This window comes from Sinohyriopsis cumingii, chromosome 6 (genome assembly GCF_028554795.1).
Source record: "Sinohyriopsis cumingii isolate HCF-2022 chromosome 6, ASM2855479v2, whole genome shotgun sequence".
Classification (NCBI taxonomy): Eukaryota; Metazoa; Mollusca; class Bivalvia; order Unionida; family Unionidae; genus Sinohyriopsis; species Sinohyriopsis cumingii.
Window position 1 is genome coordinate 14,573,684 of NC_142966.1, and position 6,000 is coordinate 14,579,683.

Sequence of the window (6,000 nt, forward strand, 5' to 3'; positions counted from 1 at the left end):
AGTGGTAATGAGGCAGAAAGGATCCTACTCTAAGCAATAATGACTCACCAATTTTTCATGCAGTTCAGATACACCAAAGCAAGACTATGACACTTGCATAATCTCAAAATTCATGTTAATTGAGAAAAATGCCAGTTGAGATTTCAGACTTATGTATATTTTTGCAGATGCTAAATATTCCAGTGATATACAAATAATCTTTAATAAAATTCCATTAAATACATGAATTCATGAAAATGCATGCTGTATAATTCTGAAATATGAAACAAAGCTTGCCTTGGAGCTGATTACTTTACTATGAGATAAGCTAATAAGCATGTAGCTTAATATTGTTGTTGTTGTTGTTGTTGGGTTTAATGCCATTTTTCAGTACAACATAGTCTATACATGGCAGCCAGTATAAATGGTGGAGGAAGAACCTGGGAAAACCCCAGAAAGAACCACCGTCCCACAAGTAGCTAACCTAATATTGTAGTCATTTATGTACCTATTGTTAGTATATCGTGGACTAGAGCACAACCGTTATATTTTCAAGTGAAGCAGAATATATATTTTGTGGGGAAATATTTTATTCACAAAAATACAGAAATACTTCTGAGATATTATCTTGATTTAGGTTAAGTATGTGGCTGCATCTCCTCTGATGACCGACTCTGTATTTCTTTGTAGGATGGCTGGGTGCAGTTATTTGTGCCACATAATAAACTGTCTATACAAGTTATTAATTTGCATTCCAGTCTATCCTGGTGTAAGGGTTTCCAAGACATTTTATTCAATAATGAGGTCATACTTCCTGGTGTATAGTATTCATTGGATATAGCAAATCAGGTTGGTCACTTTTGAAATTTTATTTTTTAACATTTATAAGTTCATCCTGAAAAACTTTGAAGTTGAGGGACCCAAATACATGGAATTAAGGTCTAACAGGAGGGATTGGTAAGGGAAGGTGGCTCTTTGTGTTATTTCTTATGACCTAGGGCCTTAATACCGTACCCTCCACTTCCAAACCAATGCCTCCCATTATGGTCCAGATTTCTGTGGTAAAATGTGTCAAACTAAATGTTTGAAAGATAAACTGTAGCTAGTTATCACATATTTTCTAAACAGGTAATTTTTACACACTTTGTGGGTAAGATCATAATGTAACAGGAGGGGGGACAAATTCTAACTGTTGTGGTAGGGAATCAAACCTGGTTCATCTGTCTCACAGTCACATACCACTAGACTGCAATATCCAGGCTGGTCAATAAGTAGCCTCATGTATTGAGACTGCTACACTCCATCCCCTCCCCTTACCTAGACCCTCATCATCTAGTGTAACCTAGATTCACCTCTCTGAGTGGTTGAACCCCTTTTCCAACCTTTACCAGCCTCCTACTGTAACAGGAGGGCAGAAAAATTATGCTATGGTCAGAATCAAACCAAGTTCATCTATCATATAGTTGGGTGCACATACCACTGGACTTAAAGGTTCAGACCAGCAAGGCTGTTAGTTTATTAGTGGCCTCATATACCTAGATCACTTCAGAAGGTTAGAAAAAAAACAGTTAGGACATACATGTATTTTGTAAAATTTAAGATAGAAAAAAACTTGAAACTGATAGAAGGGTCTCTTTGTTCAGTATTATTCCAAAACTCCTGGGTATGCATGAACGGCGTTTGGGGGTGGCAAGTGGGGCGAACACCCCAGGTCCCGCTCTTGAGGGGGCCCCACGCTTCAGGCCTAAGGTCGTCCTTATGAGTGTTTGCAGTAGCATAACAATCAAGATATCGATACTCTGGCCTGGTGCGGTCATGGTCGGCCCTAGGCCTCGCGTACTCCTAACACCGCCTCTGACAGCATAGATTAATAAAAGTAGTAAAAAAATGCCAGCAACAATAAGATTTTGCAAGCTGATATTTTCTTCACTTGCAAAACTATGAAAGTAGATTTTTAAAAAGTTGAAATCAAGACCCTGCCCAGTTGATGCAGTTTCTAAATTTAATTTGCTCTTATCTAATTCTCAGAGCAATTTGAAACAAGTAATTGTTTCCAATGATTGTTTTTTGTGATTCTGTATGATGTAATGTTGAACACTGAAGAATATTTTCCATTTCTGTTGATAGCTGAAGACAAACTTCTGTCCTAAGTGACTAACTGTAATATGATACAGTCATTTTGTCATAATAAATAATCAGACAGATTTACTACTATTTATGTACCAGACATTCATTTTCCTATACTTTGTACACAAGCTTTCTAAAATCAGTATTGTCCTTTACTTAATATGGCTACTTGCTTATAGGGCAGGACCAACAGCAAACAGCATAAACCCCGATTTTCAATTACATAATGCACAGACAGATCTCGGTCTATAGAAATTGTTAGGAGTAATCAGCAGAACAAACACATAGCCTGATTTGCTGGCACATTATGTTGGAGTAATCTGTAGAACAAACACATAGCCTGATTTGCTGGCACATTATGTTGGAGTAATCTGTAGAACAAACACATAGCCTGATTTGCGGGCACATTATGTTGGAGTAATCTGTAGAACAAACACATAGCCTGATTTGCTGGCACATTATGTCAGAGTAATCAGTAAAACAAACACATAGCCTGATTTGCTGGCACATTATGTTGGAGTAATCAGTGGAACAAACAATATAGGCCAGCCTTTTGTGATGGCAGATCAGGGTCTATGTTTATTAAGTTGGACCTTACCTATAACATACAGTGTTTATGTACTGTTCATTATTTCAGTTAAAAGGTAAAAGAAATTTGAAGTAAAACCTCTTTCGATGAAAAACAATTCCATTATTGTCATTTGTTTGAATGATATATACTCATCCAAAGTTCAGTATCTATGAAAAGTGCCTCATGATTTATGTTAATTGGAGTATTTATTTGTGTTACAGATATCTGTATCATCTATTTCATTTATAATATAGTTTTATTTAAGTTATTTGGGTTTATGAAATTTATATTTTTAATTCTATAAATCAGTGGCTGGCTAGCACTATAGTAAAGTACATGTACGCAACACTTTAGGAATCACATTCATAAACCAAGGCCAATTGCTACGGTCAAGCAACAGCTATTTAGGTCAAATAAGTCACGCTTTAATTTAAATGGCAGTCACATAAATGCCTTATGAAAGTAGGAGTGCATTTGCCCCATAGAGTTATCATGCATGCCCTAATTGTTGACTGGTTCAATAGATTGAGACGGTCATAACATGACTGTTTGAGTTATTTCAAAATAATATGATTTAATTGTTCGAGATTCTTTTAGTGAATCAGATTCTGTTGATTTGGTGCATGTATATAGACTATAATAAGAATACATGCATTACATTATTCTTAAGTCTGTGCCAGTTCTGTAAGAGTCGGTGTGAAAAAATAGTGATTTATTTATAATATTTGTTCATTGGATTCGCAGAGTGAAAAATCGTTAATTTAAACAGTTGGTACCTATTGGATTATGCAAATTTATTCAAGGACTTGATTATTTCAAAAATTCTATTTGATTATTTGAAAGATTCAACGACATTAGTGATATTCTACATTAACTGTAATACCTTGAAGTAAATATGTTTGGATTAAGAACTGTGAATTTTCAGTGATGTTAGCATGTTAGCACATAAACACATTAGAACCTTCATTTAGAATACCTTTATATATAGTTTCCAGATTAGTGAGAAATTAGGATATTCTAGGAATTCATACACTGTTACAAGTTATTTTTAATCCATTCACTTCGTTTGATTCTATATTTTATTGAAATAGGGTTATATTTTTTGAAAACTGAATACTTGTTGGGTTTACCTATACTTGTTACTGAAGTTTAAGCCACAAGATATGACATTTTCACAGAATTAACCACAGTGAATTCCCACAATGAGACATTGGTACCAAAAAGAACATAGCTTGCACAATTAGACATTGGAATACACTGGGTAGGTAATAGTGGTCAATATGGCATTCTTTTTCTTGAAGACTTCTTTGGAGTCAATATTTATCATAGGTTTTGAAAAAGTTTATATTTTACAATATATATATATATATATGGAAATATCCTTCGCGACAGCTTCCCTCTGCATAGAGAAAACCATATGTATGCTTTAAATTCTGCACCAAAGTCAGATGCTAATGTTAAATTATGAGTTTTAATTCAAATCTGTAAAATATCTGAAAATTTATCAATAAAACAGTCTCTATTTTTTTCAGTTAAATCTAGGAAGAGCTCACATTATATTTTTTTACTAATTTTTTTACTTTCATTATCAACCAATCCTGGCCAGCCATATTTATATATTCTTTAGTTTACCCATTTGTAGACTGGTTCCCATTCTACCAATAGTACTATTGGTCCCATAAGGCAGTCTTTGAATATGGGAGACAGTTCTCACATAAAATTGTGAAAGAGTCTATTGGCTTTTATTGACCACATCCAAAAATGACAGCATCGACTGATTCAAACTTTATTTTTGTATGATAATTGCACATAACAAGTTCTCAAACCATGTCTACCTGTGACAGCACATACCTTTGTGTGTGGTGCATTTCAATGTAGAGAAAACAGAATAACCAGCTGAAAACCATCAACCTTTAATAAATTATCAATGATTTTTTTTAAGAACTGGGCTCTTATCCTTCAGTGCCAAAGACTGAGAAGTGAGTGCTCATATCTCTATATTAATTTAAAGTGTAGAACTATATTAGGTCTGAGCAATTTTTTCCAGGAGTGTGTAGGTAGGTTTCTTAAATAATTAGTGGAGGGAGTTGTAATGGCCGTATGGTTAGCGCACCAGACTAAATATTGAAATGGTTTGCCTTTGAATCCTGCCATCAGACCTGCCTGTGTCAGCTACCACTGTGTCCAAGGCTCTTTACTCCAATTGCCTCAGCACTAAATAAGCTACTTGTGTGACTGTGCCATAAATCACTAAGTAGTGTAATAATTGGAGTTTGGGGTATCGGTATAGGTCATGGCTTTCTATCCACCATGACTTGATGATTGCTAATGTCACTGTCACATGCAAGTGTAAGCACAATAGGGTAATAATTTAGTTAAAAAAATAATTGCAAACAAACAGAAAAAGATTAAATGAAGGCAAATTAATGTTGTTAACTTTGAAGGATTTTAGGAAGTAAAAATCAGTGGATAATTAGTTGATCACTATTATGATAAAGTCACTAACCATGAAAACACCAATGATACTACTTATAATTTGCATGATAAAGTTTTCAGTCAGGTCTATATTATTGACTATGGTTATACATACCAAATATTCTGTGCTGCTGCAGAAACAGTAGTATTTATTGCCACTACACAATGTATCAGAGAAATATTTTAAGCTGGCAGATACTATTTTGTACAGGCAGAGGTTATATTATGCCAGTTGCAACAGAAACATATTTGTGTTAAAGAAGTACCTTGTTTTATATAAATGACAAAAACATTTTTTAAAAATGTATGGAGATGATCATGGCATTATTATGCCAAATGATTGGGTTGTAATAAACGTTACAGGAAGATTAAATCCCTGTTTGATTTGATTGCATCATATAGATTTATCAAAGGGGCCCAAAAGACGTTAAATGGGCTTTCAAATACAAGTCTGTAACATGTTCATAAATTAGTTAATTTACAAATTATTTTGGAACAGGAACGATATAAATTAATCACACATGTTCATGGAAAGAAAAGATTATTGTACAAGAAAATATAAAGGCGCTAACATCAAATACAGTTATGAAATTAATGCTGCTGCTGTTTATGATGATGACGATGATGATAATTATGATGATGATAATGATGAAATCTAAGCGAATATAATTGCAGTAGCTAAGATCACCAATGATAAATCAATTAGATAAATGGTTTTGGTATTAATATATGGAATTATGAAAGATTTCTGTAATTAATTATAAGAAAATGTCAATAGCCGTAAAGCATATTACGATGTTTAAGCGAATGGCACATTCTTACCGGTTTTTGGGAAAGAGATTTTCGTG